We start from the raw sequence: 17,366 nt of genomic DNA on the forward strand, positions 1-17,366 counted from the left end.
AGGGCTGCTATAAGAAAAACCATAGCCCTGGCTCAGTTAGTTGAGCATTGTCCCACACATCAAAATGTTGAGGATTCGATCACCAGTCAGGGCACATGTGAGAGGCAACCAACTAATCAATGTTTCTCTCTCACATCAACGTTTCTGTTTCTCTCTCTCTCTCCCTCCCTCCCTTCTTCTCTCTCTAAAAATCAATAAACATATTCTTGGGAGATAAATAAAAAGTAATAATAAAAAAATAATGATTGTACTGCATGGTATCTGCATGCAGCACTTTATTCCTGCTGTGTGTTCAAAAAACAGTGCAATATAAATCAGTATCTGGCATCATTGGTTTGCTTGGCTTTGTGCATGTTAACTGGTTTTTGGCTTCCGCAAACACACGCAGATCGACAGAGACAGCTACGACGCAGCGTCACAAACCAGCGACCTGGGTCGCCCCGTCCTGGTAAACAACTAAGGCTTCGCTCCGCTCACTTAACAGCACGAATAGACCAAAAATGGCTCTAGGACAACTCAGAGCCCCAGAACCGATAGACCTAAGTGATGAAGAAATAGCCAGTCTTTCAGATGCACAGTTCAAAACACTGGTTATAAGGATCCTTATAGAACTGGTTGACTTTAGTCACAAATTAGAGAAACATATGGAAGCTAAATTAATTGAAATGAATGGGGATACAAAAGATACCAATAGTAATGGAAAGAAAATTGGGACTCAAATCAAGGGAGAGAACCAGAAGGAAATAAAAAATGATCAAACAGAAAGGAATGAAGAAATAAGAATTCAGAAAAATGAGGAGAAGCTTAGGAACCTCCAGGACATCTTTAAACGTTCCAACATCCGAATTATAGGGGTACCAGAAGGGGGAAAGGCACAACCACCAGTTGAAAAATTATTTGAACAAATAATGAAGGAGAATTTCCCCAAGATGGCAAAGGAAATAGACTTCCGAGAAATCCAGGAAGCTCAGAGAGTCCAAAAGAAGTTGGACTCAAGAAGGAACACACCAAGGCACATCATAATTACATTAGCCAAGATTAAAATGAAGGAGAGAATCCTAGAAGCAGCAAGAGCTAAGGGGACAGTCACCTACAAAGGAGTTCCCATCAGACTGTCAGCTGATTTCTCAAGAGAGACCTTACAGGCAAGAAGGGGCTGGAAAGAGGTATTCCAAGTCATGAAAACCAAAGATCTACAACCAAGATTGCTCTACCCAGCAAAACTTTCATTTAGAATGGAAGGACAGATAAAGTGCTTCTCAGATAAGACCAAATTCAAGGAGTTCATCATCACCAAGCCCTTATTATATGAAATGTTAAAGGGACTTACCTAAGAAAAAAGAAGATAAAAAAAGATGAACAGTGAAAGGACAGCAAACTCACAGTTATTAAGAACCACACCTAAAACAAAAGCAAACTAAGAGGATAGCTAGATCAGGGGCGAAACAAAGGAAAAGAGGGGGGTTGCAGGGGGAGGAGGGGAGGGGGGGGGGGAGAAAACAGAGAAGAAAAAACATAGGGGTGTGACAAAAACAAAAGAAGTAGAAAAGAGGTGGGGGGGGGGGAGGGCGGTTTGGCAGGGGGGGAGGTCACAGGGAGAAAAAAAAAAAAAAAAAACTGGTATTTTTATTGTGTTTTTAAAATATATTTTGTTGATTATGCTATTACAGTTGTCCCATTTTTTCTCCCATTTCTTCCCCTCCACCCTGTTCCTGCCTCCTACTATCATTCCATCCCCTTATTTCATGTCCATGGGTTGTACATATAAGTTCTTTGGCTTCCCCATTTCCCAAACTATTCTTGACCTCCCTCTGTCTATTTTATACCTACCACTTACGCTTCTTACTCCCTGTTCCTTTCTACCATTTTCCCTTTCCCCCTCCCCACTGATAACCCTCCATGTGATCTCCATTTCTGTGATTCTGTTCCTGTTCCAGTTGTTTGTTTAGTTTTGTTTTGGGGTTTTTTTAGGTTCAGTTGTTGATAGTTGTGAGTCCCAAACCAGATAGTTGTCATTTTACTATTCGTATTTTTCATCATCTTCTTTTTCTTAGATAAGTCTAACATTCCTTTAACATTTCATATAATAAGGGCTTCCTGATGATGAACTCCTTTAACTTGACCTTATCTGGAAAGCACTTTATCTGCCCTTCCATTCTAAATGAAAACTTTGCTGGATAGAGCAATCTTGGATGTAGGTTCCTTACCTTTCATGATTTAGAATACTTCTTTCCAGCCCCTTCTTGCCTGCAAAGTTTCTTTAGAGAAATCAGCTGACAGTCTGATGGGAACTCCTTTCTAGGTAACTCTCTACTTTTCTCTTGCTGTTTTCAACATTCTCTCCTTGTCTTTAACCTTGGCTAATGTAATTATGATGTGCCTTGGTGTGTGCTTCCTTGGGTCCAACTTCTTTGGGACTCTCTGAGCTTCCTGGACTTCCTGGAAGTCTATTTCCTTTGCCAGATTGGGGAAGTTCTCCTGAATTATTTGTTCCAATAAGTTTTCAATTTCTTGCTTTTCCTCTTCTTCTTGCACCCCTATGATTCAGGACATTTAACATTGGAAAATTTAAAGTTGTCCCAGAGGTTCCTAAGCTTCTCCTCATTTTTAAAAATTCTTGTTTCTTCATTCTATTCTGGTTGAATGTTTATTCTTCCTTCTACTCCATATCATTGATTTGAGTCCCAGTTTCCTTCCCTTCACTGTTGGTTCCCTGTATATTTTGCTATATTTCACTTTGCATAGCCTTCACTTCTTCCTCTATTTTGCGACCATGCCCAACCATTTCTGTGAACATGCTGATTGACAGTGTTTTGAAGTCTGCATCTGATAGGTTGGCTATCTCTTCATTGCTTCTATTTTTGGAGCTTTGATATGTTCTTTCATTTGGACCATATTTCTTTGTCTCAGCACACCTGTTATACTGTAAGGGGTGGAGCCTTTATCTACTGTATAAAGGGGCAAGGCAATTATATGAGTACATATACGGGTAGGCAAGTAGAATTGGGGCTAAGAAAATGAGGGAGTACCTTGTCTAATTGATTCTATTTTCTCCGTGAGGTATGAAGAAAAGTCATCAGCTAAAAGTGAGGAGTGAAAGATGTTTGAAGAGCTAGGATAAGTTATGAAGCAGAAGTTTTGAAGAGTGAAAAGGTGAACATATTAGAGTACGAGGAGGATTATGGAATAGTAAGTGTCCTCTTAAGATTTCCCATTCATACTTAGGACTCTTCCTAGACATCTTTCTTCTGGATCTGCACTTTCTCTCAGGAAAGGGCTTGCTGGCCCTAGTTAGGTCATATGCCTATCTCCAATCCAATCACTCTATCCAGAGGATGAGATACTGGGATAAAGCAGGCCTTGGTCACATGACTACCGCTGTGACTAGAGGGGCTAGTGTTATGACTGGCAGCCCCAGCAGAACCCCCAGAGTGGGGCAGGAGTAGTTCCCCAAAGAAAACAGAGATGTTAGACAGACAAAAGGCAACAGAGAGGTTCACTATCCTCTACTGTTCTCACAGGGTTGTCCTGAGGCTCAGTGAGACATCTGCAAAATTGTATCATGGTATGTGTTCACATCTACTCTCATTTGACTAGCTAAAGCAAGCCACATAGCAAAACCTGGAAACAACGGGGTAATGAAGTATCCTCCTTCCACAAGAAATACTGAAAGTCACATGGGGATATTTGGTGATTTATAATACTTTCACAGAGAGGAAAAGTAAATCATTGGGAAAAATAATATAATCATCACGAAGGGTTAAAAGCATGTGAACTCTCATTATTAAACAATAAAAGGGACTGGAGTCCTATAATTCAGGGCATTAGGAGTGAAAGCGGAGAGCAAAACTCTCCAGTGGAGAGATCAAAGAAAGCTTCTTAGAGGAAGTGGCTTTGGGGCTGGGTTTTGAACAACACTAGAATATCTAGATGGGTATAGGAGAAGGAGGCAGGGCATGCTAGCAGAATAACAATATGAGAAAGCCACAGAAGAGGTACAGTCAGATGCTTATACAGAGAATGGTGAGTGGTTTAGTTAGCATAAAGCAGAGGAATTGGAAGGAAATAATGGAAAGACAACAAAATGAGACTTCCGCCAAGATGGAGGCGTAGGTGGAAACACCTTGCGTCCTCACACAACCAAATCTAAAAACAACAAAGTTTTAACAACAATAAACGCAACCAAACCACACAGAAAATCGACAATACGGAGTCCGAAAACAATGAAATGCTCACCTAAACCAGTAAGAGGGGCGAAGCCAGCAGTGCAGCAGGTTGGCCAAAAAGATCCCCGACAGGGGTGGTGCGCAGGCAGCTGAAGGCGCGGATCCCAGGTACGAGCTAGCTATGGGTGGACACAGGGAAGAGGCGCGGCTGGCTGTCTGTGGTTGGTCAAGCATTTGTGTGCAGATGAACCAGTGAAGAGGCGACCATTGAGACTGCACGGCGCAGGGCGGCCGGCTCGCACATTTCCACTCAGATAAACAGGCGGGAGCGAGCTGTGGGACAGAATGGGCAAGTGGAGAGGACCGCCATTGCTCCCTCTCTGACCCCGCCCCCACATACAGCTTCACAAACCAGTGACCTGGGTGGCCCAGCCCTGGTAAACAACTAAGACTCTGCTCCTCATACGGAACAGGCACAAACAGATCAAAACATGGCTCAAGAACAACTCAGAGCCCCAGAGCCAATAAATCTAAGCAATGAAGAAATAGCCAAACTTTCAGATGCACAGTTCAAAACACTGGTGATCAGGATCCTCACAGAACTGGCTGATTTTAGTCACAAATTAGAGGAACATATGAAGGCTAAACTAATTGAAATGAATGGTAATGCACAGGAAACCAATAGTAATGGAAAGGAAACTGGGACTCAAATCAAGGGAGTAGACCAGAAGGAAGGAAAAAAATGACCAAACAGAAAAGAATGAAGAAACAAGAATTCAAAAAAATGAGGAGAGGCTTAGGAACCTCCAGGACATCTTTAAACGTTCCAACATCCAAATTATAGGGTACCAGAAGGGGAAGAGGAGCAGTCACTAGTGGAAACCTTATTTGAACAAATAATAAAAGAGAACTTCCCCATTCTGGCAAAGGAAATAGACTTCCAGGAAATCCAGGGAGCTCAGAGAGTCCCAAAGAAGTTAAACCCAAGAAGGAACACCCTAAGGCACATCATCATTACATTAGCCAAGATTAAAATGAAGGAGAGAATCCTAGAAGCAGCAAGAGATAAGGGGACTGTCACCTTCAAAAGAGTTCCCATCAGACTCTCAGCTGATTTCTCAAAAGAGACCTTACAGGCAAGAAGGGGCTGGAAAGAGGTATTCCAAGTTATGAAAACCAAAGACCTACAACCAAGATTGCTCTATCCAGCAAAGTTTTCATTTAGAATGGAAGGGCAGATAAAGTGCTTCTGAGATAAGACCAAATTCCAGGAGTTCATCATCACCAAGCCCTTATTATATGAAATGTTAAAGGGACTTACCTAAGAAAAAGAAGATAAAAAAGATGAACAGTGAAAGAACAGCAAACTCGCAGTTATCAACAACCACACCTAAAACAAAAGCAAATTAAGAGGACAGCTAGATCAGAAGTGAACCATAGAAATGAAGATCACGTGGAGGATTAGCAACAGGGGAGTGGGAGAAAGAGAAGGGGGGAGAAGGTACAGAAAATAAGTAGCATAGACAGTAGATAGAAAATAGGGGGGAGGGCAAGAATAGAAGGGGAAATATAGAATCTAGAGAACTTGAGACACGTGTTCATGAACTAAACGGGGGGAATAGTGGGGGAAGGGTATGCAGGGTGGAGGGGAACGGGGGGAATAGAACAAATGTAATGGCATAATCAATAAAAAAAAAGAAAGACAACAAAATGAGTCTGTCTGCCAGCCTCTGAGAGCATGTGGAAGCTCTCATTCCCACCCCATCCAACTGCCTAAACAGGGATTACTAGGTTGGGAAAGTGCCTGCAATGGCTGATAAATTAGTGCACAGTAGGCCGGCCTTTGGCCAGATTCTTCTGCTCTTCTTGGTTGGCCAAGTCCAGGCCCTACCCCAGAGTTACTTTCTCTCTCAAACCTCTCTCACTCCTGGTCAGAACACATGCCTAGGTTGTGGGTATGGTCCCCAGTTAGGGTGTGTGCAAGAGGCAACTGATCAATGTTTCTCTCTCACAGTGATGTTTCACTCCCTCTCTTTCTCCCTCCCTTCCCCACTCTCTAAAAATGAATAAATATACAAAACTTTTTAAATTTTTTGTTGGAAACTATAATCCTAATGTTCTTATAGAGGTTCTTATGGGTTTTCTGTTTGTTTCCTCTGCCTGTGTCAGCCAGTCTGATTTCCAGAAGATAGTCTCAAATTAGGAGGTGTTAAAACCAAAAAAGAGATCTTCCCAAAGGCAGGGAGATGGACAAGATGACAAAATACCACCCATGCAAAGCAAGCCTCGGTCTTCATCCTGCTGGTTTCTCTCTTCCCCTGCAGCAGTAAAATGAGTTTTTGTTTTGTTTAGAATAAGATCCCATAATTTATTTTGTTCATAATGTCATGAAATAAAAATATATTGGCTCTTAGTCGTGCATGCCAGTATGTATTTCACTGTCTTTTTGGATTCAGTTTGTCATTACAGCAAGGATTTGGGTTAAATGTTTATGTAACAGAAACCTTCTGCTTGTTATTATGTGCTACAAATGTCACGATCAGTAATTAATTTTATAACAACCTTGTTTGTTTTCTTTGTAGTAATCAAATGCAGTACACAGATGGAAAAAGCTTTGTAAGAGTGGGTTCTGGATTATTGGAATTAATGGGCTGCCCACCTGGTGGGCGTGTGGTCTAATTGATACTGGCCCTTAGCAGGTTTACACTTTTAATCATTAATGCCCTGCGGCCTGCAAGAAGCATAGTAAGAAACAGGCTGACTAGGACATGCCAGAAGACAACAGCAGGGCCATCAGAGGCCTCCCGATGCCCAGGAGGGGCCTGCCTGAAGGCACGAGTGGAGCTCAGGGCCCTGTTGCTGGAGCACAAACCTTGGTGGTCCTGCCTCAAGGGAGGCAGGAAGATGTCTTCACTGTCAAACATCTCAGTAGGTGCCAGGGCACATCTCAGGCCTGAGGAGAGGCTTGCATATTATTCATTCATTCCATCATTCACTAACCAAAAATATGTATTAAAAACCAACTTTGTGCCAGGCATTGGATACAGTAATAAACAAGAGAGACGGGCTCTCTGTGCTGTCAGTGTCATCTTGGTCTGGAAGCATACAATAAACATGTTAAGGAATAAATCAGCAAGGTAAGGTCAGTTAGTAATAAGTGCCGTGAAGACAATAAAAAGGTAATGTGATAAGAGTGAGGGGAAGGCTTATTCTAGATTTCTAGTTAGGGAAGGCTGCTCTGCAAAGCTAATATTTATAGTGAGACCAGAGGCATGGGAAAGAGCCAGCTTTGCAAAATGCTGGGGGGAAAGCATTCTAAACATTGGGAACAACAAGTGCAGAGGCCCCAAAGCAAGAAAAGGCTGCAATTATTTGAGGAACAGAAAAGGGACACGTGTGAGTGAAACACAGTGAGCAAGCAGGAGAATGCGGTTCAGATTGGAGAGCTGAAAAAAGGACAGGTTATACAACATTTTGTAAAGCCAAGTATATTAGTCAATAGATAATCAGGGAAAATCAGAAATCACTCTAGGTATTTCAAGTAGAAAGAATTTAATTTGAGGAAATGGTTACAAACATGTTGAAAGAGCTGGAGGAGCAAAAAGAGGGAGATGAGGTTTTTTCCAAAGATTAGTAATTACAGGAAGTCACTGTCAGCCCTAAGGCTGGAAGAGTAAAATTAGAAACGATGATAACCATAGTTGAAAATTGCTGTGCTGCTGAGACTATTAGGAACTGACCTGCCTGCACCAAGAGCAAACCAACAGCAAGCAATGTGGCCTTTACTTAGAGGTGCCATCAAAATGCAGCAAGAACACGGCTTCTCCCTTATTCCATTCTTCCAGTCTCCAGCCAGTGGTTCTAACTGGCAGAACCTAACAGGAAGCCATCTTTTAAATAGAAAATGTGTTGGCAGGCTCCCAGGTCTGGGGGACAATGTAGAGGTCAAATGTGGAGCTGACAACACTCTCTATTATCATTCCACAGGCTCTCCTTCATAAGCTCTGCATTTGATATACAGACCAGTAGTACGATACAACAGCAGTGTGATCACCTCACTTCGCATCTTTAAAATGGGAATGATAGTAGTCATGGGTTTGTTATATGAATTCAGAGAGATAATGTACATAAAATACTTGGTATAGTGCCTGGCACTTAGTAAGTTCTCAATACATGTTAGCTGTAGATGAAGCTACACTGAAAGCACACCAATGTCATGTGGGAGACACCTAGCCTTTTTGATAAAGGATAAGGACAGTCTTAGCACTTGGAAAAGTTGGACCAAGGGTTTTAGGGGAGGTGACTCTAGAAAATTGATAACATTAAAGAATCTTCATTTCCAGTGGGTCCCCACAGGACTCATGCAAAGACCTTTGCTGTGCTCTGCTTCTATAGCCTCTACTTGGGGAACTTGGGTACCAGACAAATAACGAGCACTGTCTCAGTTATCTGTTGCTGTGCAGCAAAATACTTGAAAGCCCAGAGCTTAAAACAATCCTTTTTTATGCTCATGACTTTCTAGATCAAGAATTTGGACAGACACAGTGGGCTATGGTTTGTCTCTGTTCTATAGGTCTGGAACCTCCACTGGTTAGATTAGAGGGATATGGTATGTCCAGCTGGTGGCTGGAATCACCAAAGGTTCATTCACTTACATGTCTGGGGCCTGATCTGGGCTGACTTGAAGATGAGGACTGGAGGCCAGAGTGCCTGCATTTGGCTTCCTCACCATGTGGCAGCCACAAGATAGTCAGACTTCCTATGTGGTGATTTGGGGCTCTAATCATGAGTTTTTCAGCTAAAAAGTGGAAGCTGCATCTCCTATTATGACCAAGCATCAGAGCTTTCTCAGCATCATTTCTGCTGCAACCTATTGGTCTATAAATCCATAATCCACAAGGAGCCACAAGCCCACCAAGGTCAAGAGGAAGGGAGCTATACTCCACCTCTTGGGAGGGGAAATAAGATTCTAGAAGAGCATATAGAATGGAAGTTGTTATTGTGGCCGTTTTTGGAAAATAAAATCTGCCACAGTGTTCAGATTTAAACTCACACTTCCCCCAGGCCTGGGACTTGCCAGCCATCCTAGGAAGACGTGGCCTGAGCTCTCTGAGGAAGATAGAGCCAGAGATACATGTTCCTGTCTATGCCCTGCCTTAACATTCAGAGGGGGCCTCCCTAAAATCCCAAAAAGAAGGAAATCTGTGGCCCAGAATAAGTCTTCAGAGAGTATACTGAATAACAATCAGGGGACATGTATCAAATTAGAGTTGGAGAGCAAGAGAGCTAGGGAGTCTCACCACATCTGACACTGGATGATGATGGTGATGATGACGATGATGGTACGGGTAAGGTATTTACTGAGTGCCTATTTGGGACCAGGCACTTAAAGGTATCTTTCTCATTAGCTTCGAAAAGAAAATGTAGATGCAGGGGTGTCCAACCTGCAGTCCATGGGCTGCATGCAGCCCAGGATGGCTATGAATGCGGCCCAACCCAAAAATGTAAATTTACTTAAAACATTATGAGATTTTTTATGTGATTGCATGTCACAATGTAATTAATGTGTGGCTCAATACAACTCTTCTTCCAAGTGTGGTCCAGAGACACTAAAATGTTGGACACCCCTGATTGTAGAGGCTTAAATATACATCCTGGAAAAGAAAAAATGATGAAAATTAATGAGCTAAGGATCTATCTTAATAAGTTAAAAAGAAACACAGCACAATAAACTCAAAGAAAATAGAAGGAAGTAGCAACATGAAAAACAGAAATTGAAGAAATAGAAATCAAATAAGCAACAGAAATGATCAGCCAAGCCAAAAGCCAGTTCTGTGAAAACTGATAAATCTCTGAAGCGACTGACCAAGAAAAAGTTAAAGAAGACAAAAATAAACAATGTTGGGAATGAAAAGAGAGATATTACTATAGATACTTCAGGTATTAGAAAGAAAATACAGATAAGAGGATATTATGAATAAATTACTATTTATTGATTTTAGAGAGAAAGAGGAAGGGAGAGAGAGGCATTGATTTGTCATTTCACTTATTTACACATTCATTGGTTGCTTCTTGTATGTGCCTTAACTGGAAATCAAACCTATAACCTTGGTGTATTGGGATGACACTTTAACCAACTAAGCTACCTGACCAGGGCCTAAATTTTCATACCAATACAATAGAAGATAAATGTGAAATAGACAAATTGCTTGACATATATAACTTACTAATACTGACTCAATTTTAAATGGGGAATCTGAATAAAACTATAATCATTCAAGAAATTGAATTAGAAGTAAAAAAATCTTCCCCAAAGGAAACACAGCCCACTGACAAATTCTGATTCTTTAAACACCCCCATAAGAACATTAAGATTCCCTTCTTCAAATGAGGGAACCAGAGCTCTGAGAGTTCACGTGACTGCTGAAGGTCCCAGAGCTGGTAGATGCCAAAGCCAAGATCTGAGCCCTGGTTAGCCTGGCTCAAAGCCAGGGAGTTTAGTCATTGGCACTCCCCAGCCTCCTCTTCAAATGCTATAACTAGCAGCATATTTGTGAAAGTAAAGAAGAAGACCTTGATGAAAAAAATGCATAAACAGATTCCAGATTTGCAGGAATGGAAAGTAAAGCTCCTTCTGCCCTGAGAAGCCCTAGAAACTAAAAATCTGGTTATGTCCACACAGGGAGGGAACCTGGAGACTATCCCCAGGACTCCACGGCATCATCCCTCAAGATCTATTCAAATGCTACTAAGCTTCTCTGTATGGGGACATTTGAGTAAGTCTGGCTTTAAGTTCTGCCCTAAGTCCCATAGCTCCCCCTGGCTCCCACACCCTTAGATGCCCATAAAACTGTATCTGGGCCTCTTTTACATGTTGCCTGCTGTATATCATTCTCACAAATGTTTCCAACCTTGAAAATGCATGGCTCCCTATGAATACGGTACCTAGTTTGAGAAACGTGCATTGTAAAGTTAGATGTTGGTACTCTTGGTGATCACTGGGGCTCTGGAAACTGTAAGGCAGCTCTTGTAGTCATCTAGACAATCCAGAGCATATTCTTGTTAAAAGGCATTTTTAAGATTTTCACTAAAATAAAAACTAAAGGTTTAAATAGTCACATAGCAAACTTTAGTGATCCTCGAAGATAGATTTTATCTTTATAAGAGGCATGAAGTGCTCCACAATATAATGTAGGATTTTATTATCACTCAAAATCAAAATTAAATCCACAATAAATTCAATAAAAAGGAAGAAATAAGTTCTGTGGAATACTAGATTGTTCCATCTCTTCCCTTCCACTTAGGTCACAGGATTATATAATCCTATGCCAGGTACCTTTGGGGTTTCCTCCTGTGGATAGAGTGCATTTCTCTATCCCTTAACTCTGGGCTTGGCCATATGAGTTGTTCTGACCAGTGGTATTTCAGCAGACTTGACATAAGCAGTGACTTAAAATGACTTATGCATTGGGGCTATCAATCTTGTGTTTCGTCCGTCTCCATGAGTAAACATTCCCTGACCATAAGCCTGCTGGTCCTGGAAAAATGGTGTGAGACACATGGAACAGAGCCGAACCACCCAGCCAAAGCCAATCTGCACACAACTAGCCCCCCACTGGGCCCCATACACATAAGCTAAACAAGTGTTTACTATTGTGTGCAGTGAAATATGGTGACTGTTACACAGCATTATTGATACCATAGTTAACTGATATAAGCCCCTTCCTAGCAAGATTACCGGGTCCTCAGTTCATGCCAGTTACCTGGGCTGTGCCACACGTCTGAACATGGGGTTCTGCAGCAGCTCTCTCCCCTCAGTGAACAGTCCAGCCACTGTGACCTTTGCCAAGGCTCCAAAAATTGTGGCTTTTTGTGGTCAGAGCTCACAGATACTCATGTCCCTCAGTGGTTATCTAGGTTTGATCCTCAGATCCATAACTTCGGCAACTCATTTGCCTCATCTGTAAAATGGAAACAATAATGTCGCTTACTTCATATGGTTCTTGTGAGAAATAAGTGAATACACAGAAAGTACTTAACACAGTGTCCGGCATACAGAAAGTGTGAAGGCTGGCTGTTATTATTATTATATATTGGCTCACCCAAATAGTCTTCTTCCTAGGTCCTCTCATCTCAGATCTGCGGTTATGTGAGCTCAGGTCTCTGCTCCCCTAGAATTCATACCTTCATCCCCTTTCTAGTCTTGAGAGTTCCAACTAACCCTCCTGAGTAGGGCCCATCCCTCTTCTAACTGGGAAGATGTCTCCAATCCTAATCTCTGTTAGGGAAGCCTGTGCAGAAGTTGTCATCTAGGTTGTCTGCTGCTTGCAGTTTTTCCTTTCTACCTGGAAACATACAAATCCTCACGAAGCTCATGAAGTGAGCTTTAAGTTCATGGAGAAAAAATTTTTAAAAAATTCAAACCTCAAGGACACAAAGTCTGACTTTTCCCTAAGAGGAGTGGAATGCCTTTCATTCCTTTGAGGTGAACCTACAGCTGAGAAAACCACACGAGGTTATTTTCTCAATAAGTCATCCTGCTACATCTAATTCTCAATAAATCTTAATTACTAGACTGAACTCCTTGGCTATGTTTTATTCACTGTGTACCTCCAGAGCTTAGTAGAGAACCCACGCTTAGTAATAGGGTGATAAATGTTGGGTAAATGAATGAATGAAGAATATGGCTGCCCTGGCTGAGCATCATCCTGATACACCAAGGTTGTGAGTTATGGGTTTAATCCCCTGTCAGTACACATACGAGAAGCAACCAACGAAAGCATAAATAAGTGGAACAACAAATTGATGTTTCTTTCCTCCCCCACTTCTCTCTCTAAAATTAAAAAAAAAATTTAAGGAATGTGTGTTGCTCTGACTGGTATGGCTCAGTAGGTTTGGTGTCACCCTGCAGATCAAAACTGGTGAATCAAACTGGTGTCGCCAGTTTGATTCCAGGTCAACACACACGCCTGGGCTGTGGGCCAGATCCCTGGGTGGGGATATATGAAAGGCAACTGATTGATTGATGTTTCTCTCACTTTCTTCCTCCCTTCCCCTCTCTCTAAAAATAAGTTTTAAAATCTTTTTAAAAAAAGAATATGGGTTATAGACCAATACAATTACCAAACTTGGGGTGGAGAAATAAATAAGAGCACACATTGTACGCTCAGGCTCACACACCAAGACCCGTACAGGAAAAGTACCAAGACACCTCAGTCCTCAAAGACTTAAGTCTACAAAGAAAACAAAGGTCAACCACAGAAATCACTTGCTCTGGCCCACATCAGTGAGAGAAACCACTGAGAAGATTATTTCCGAAGCAGCTATGGGGTTGATGTACTAGGAAAGGAAGAGGAAGGCTGTGGCCTAAGATTTTAAAGGCTGAGAAGGACTCAGACACTCAACAGAGGGCTACCAGCTTATCAAGTGCCAAAAAAAAATCACAGGAATGAGTTTGCTATTTATGGAAAATGACAAGGAGACCAGTCTGACCTAACTGTAGAACTTGTGATAGGGAGTCATGGAAGATAAGCTTGGCTATTTCAGGCTGTGACCTGAGTGTGGAGACCTGGAAGTCAGGCTGGGAGGGAATTTTTTAAAATTGATTTGAGAGGGAATCAATTCCCTCTCAAAGAGAGAGAAACATTGACTTGATGTTCCACTTATTTATGCATTCATTGGTTGATTCTTGTATGTACCCTGACCATGAACTCACAACCTGGGCATTTTGGGACAATGCTCCAACCAACTGAGCTACCCTGCCAGGACCTGAGAGTGGATGTCGATGAGTCAGGCAACAGAGAAGAGGTTCCTGAGATGAGGTGTGACAAGCATACACTAGCAACAGGAGTTCTTTTTCCATTTCATTAGAGGACTAGATGAGATTTTCAGCCAAGCCAGAGATTCTAGACATGAACCCACTAGAGGAGTCAAACCCCTATCTCCTCTAAGAAAGTGAATTTTTTATTGCTGAGAATATTTGGTTGCAAGCAACAGAAAAACTTTAGCTAACTTAAACAAAAAAAAATGATTATACTAGAAAAAAATGGGGGTGGCCCACAGGATTTTTAAAACAACAACCCAACAACACTGAAGAGACTGTTCCAGCAAGATGAAGAACTAGGACAGTGTAATCAGGGTAGCTGGGGCTAAGAAATAATCTCTTCATTTAGCCTTGGGGATAAATGAGTTCCATTGTTGCATCATTCCATTCAAGATTCAAGGTAGAAAGACCACCTAATTGGCCTAGTTCAGGTCACATGCCAACTCCTCATCCAATGAACTGAGGGAGTCTTCATTAACAGCCCACCAAAATTATAACTGCTGAAGTAGTACCCTAAGGCAAATCCCCAGAGCTGGTGCCAGGGAAAATGAATGCTAGACAGGCCAGAACAGTAGTCTCCTATTACAAGGTGTGTGTACTAGGAAAACCTAGGCCCAGTTGGTCTTGGAGGCTGGGAAAAGGAAGGATAGAACAGTTACCTGAACTGGTAAGTATTACGTGATAATAAATTTTATATAACTTGAGTGGGACACAGGATGCCCAGAAATCTGGTTAAACATTATTTCTGGGTGTATCTGTGAGGATGTTTCTGGAAGAAATTAGCACTTGAATTGGTAGACTCAGTGAAGAGGATTGCCCTCCCCAGTGTGGGTAGGTAATAATATTTAACAAGGTATCTGGGCCTTTTGTATTCCAATTAAATTAACACATAAAATTAACCAATCTGTTGAAGACCCAAATAGAACAAAAAGGTGAAGAAGGTTGAATTCTCTGTGCCTGACTCTATGAGCTGGGATATCAGCCTTCTCCTGCCCTCAGCACTTCCAGTTCTCAGGTCTTCAGATCCAGACTGAAATCTATATTATCAGCTCTCAGGATCCCAGGTCTTCAAAGTATACTACCAACTTTCTTGCGTCTCTAGCTTGCAGACAGCAGATCATGGGACTTCTTAGCCTCCATAATTGTATGAGCCAATTTCCTATAATAAATCTCATTTCCCATTTTATAACTATATCTATATTTATTTGTATAGTCCTCATGGTTCTGTTTCTCTGGAGAACTCTGAATGATATAATACACATTTATGACTGGATCCCTAGGCTTCAGAGCTTCGAGTCCACCTCAAGTTCCTCCCTTAAGAACGTTCAGGGTGACCCAGGGTGAGAAATGATCTGGTGTGGGGGAAGGAATCAGTTAAGGTTCAAGGTGGAAACCCAGGACAGTGCTGAAAAATGAACCCATGAAACTTAATAATTTAATAGTTCTATGGGGGAGGAGGAAGGATCTTAGCACTTCTAGGAGAAGTCAAGCAGGAATGCCTATTCTTAGTCTCTAAGAATCTAAGAGGGTCAGGGTGCTCCCCCAGCTTCCCCCAGCTCCTCAGATCAAAATGGAATTTCAGAGGATAAGGGATGGAAGCCAGAGCCCAGGCAGGGGAGAAGCAGGGAGAAACCTCCTGCCTCATCTGGTTGAAACAGACTCAAAGGGGGGCAAAGGTTTGTTAGAAAAGTGTAATTATGTCGTCTGTCTATTCCTAAATCCTGGCACAAGGAAAATGGGGCCATCTGGGAATCCCAATGCTAAACAGCCGAGGTAGAGGTAGACTCTGGACAACTGAAATCCTCCCTGCAATCCTCCCTCCCAGGCCTCCCCTGAGCCTGGCCAAGACCTGGCCCCCTCAGCCTGGTATGGTATGGATTCTGAACACAGACTGCACAGGGACCCAGAAGCTATTTAGGGACCAGGTAGGGGCAAGGTAGGCCTTGGAGTGGGTGACATCAGGAGATGAGAAGGTTCTTCTCTGTCCTGCTCAGGCCACAGGAAACTGACCTCCATGGAGAGAGTCACCCTGGCTTCTCGCCTTCAGCGGCCTGCTGGGTTTGGCCAATGGGAGGCACTGGCAAAAGACAATCTGCACTGCCGGGCCGTACTGTTGGCAGCATCCATATTCTTTTGCAGAAGACCACAGCTCCTATAGGAGCTGGTATGGTATAGGACAATACCATATAGGTATTGTCCTATAGGACAATGGCTTTCCCACATACAGGTCTCACCAGGTTCTGAAAACACCACTGTGTTTATTACTTCCCTTTTCAGCCAAGAACTGGTGAAGTCTTCTGTGGCCAAGCCTTGGGTGCCTCTGCATCCTTTGTTGCTTCCTGTAACCCAGCCCAGGAAATATTTCCTTTATTAGCTTCTCTTCAACTTGAGTGTGCCATTTCTTTTTTGCAGAGCCTCCGCCAGGTACAGCCTCTTTCCCCAGCACAGGAGTGTGGAAACTCTCTATTACCCTGGCCCTTCGGGGCGTGTGCCTCCCCAGGGCCACCTCAGATCAACCAACGACAAGCACAATCTCAATCAAATGTACTTTGGTATTTGGCAGAGCCCTTAAGAAGTTATTCTGTCATCTCCCTGACTCTATACATGGGAAACAGTCACAGGGCAGAAACTGGCCAGCGCAGGAAAGGCCATCAGCCAAGCAAAAGCCCTCTGGCCTCAGTTGCCCACCAGAATGATATTTCTCCCCTTCAGCTCTGACTCAGTTACTTCAGCTACTATCTCATTCTGTTCCTTGTCCCCTCCATGGACCCTTTCTAGCAGGAAAGCTGGGCCCACCGTTATAATCCACCCCTAAACTTTAGCTGTCTTCCACTTACCTCCTCCTTTACCCAGAGATAACCCCTTTTGTTCTCCACTCCCACCCCCCACCTTCAGAACATGAAAATGGAGAGACAAGGAAAAAGATTGAGATCCTTCTCTGAGCCTTACATTCCCACCCCAGGCCCTGGCTTACACAGAAAACAGCAAGCAGGGGGAGGCCTGTTTCAGGCCTGAAGACAAGCCAGCTGCTCATTAAGGAAGCTGAGAACTGAGGGAGGTGACTAATGGTGTCAGGAGCAGAGCCCGGCACAGCAGAGAAGTGAGGGATGGCATCAGAATTGAGTGCGGGAGAAAAGAAAGGACACAAGAGTCAGTGCCCAGAGCAGGCAGGGTGTTCACTCCCAAAAGATTCTCTCAGGATAAAACAAAACCAAGCCTGACCCTGTCCCTCCTGGAGCTGTCATCTTAGAAAAAGAGAACTAATCTGTCACCTTGTGTGGAATAAGAGGTGGCTGGGACATGGTGAAGAAGAAAAAGGGGTCCTATGGAAAGTAATCTGATGGGGTAATCTGATCATAAATTCCTAACTGGGCAGG

At 42.8% G+C, this 17,366-nt stretch overlaps 1 non-coding gene across 1 annotated transcript; it reads left to right on the top strand.

Moving 5' to 3' along the window:
• Positions 1–246: 246 nt before the first annotated feature.
• LOC119051133 (small nucleolar RNA SNORA8) lies at positions 247–377 on the top strand. Its single transcript, XR_005082875.2, has one exon. It is a non-coding gene; the product is annotated as a small nucleolar RNA SNORA8 (small nucleolar RNA).
• The last annotated feature ends 16,989 nt before the right edge of the window (positions 378–17,366 follow it).

The sequence above is a fragment of the Artibeus jamaicensis genome, unplaced genomic scaffold (genome assembly GCF_021234435.1).
Source record: "Artibeus jamaicensis isolate MK-2021 breed Jamaican fruit bat unplaced genomic scaffold, CSHL_Jam_final contig_456, whole genome shotgun sequence".
NCBI lineage: Eukaryota > Metazoa > Chordata > Mammalia > Chiroptera > Phyllostomidae > Artibeus > Artibeus jamaicensis.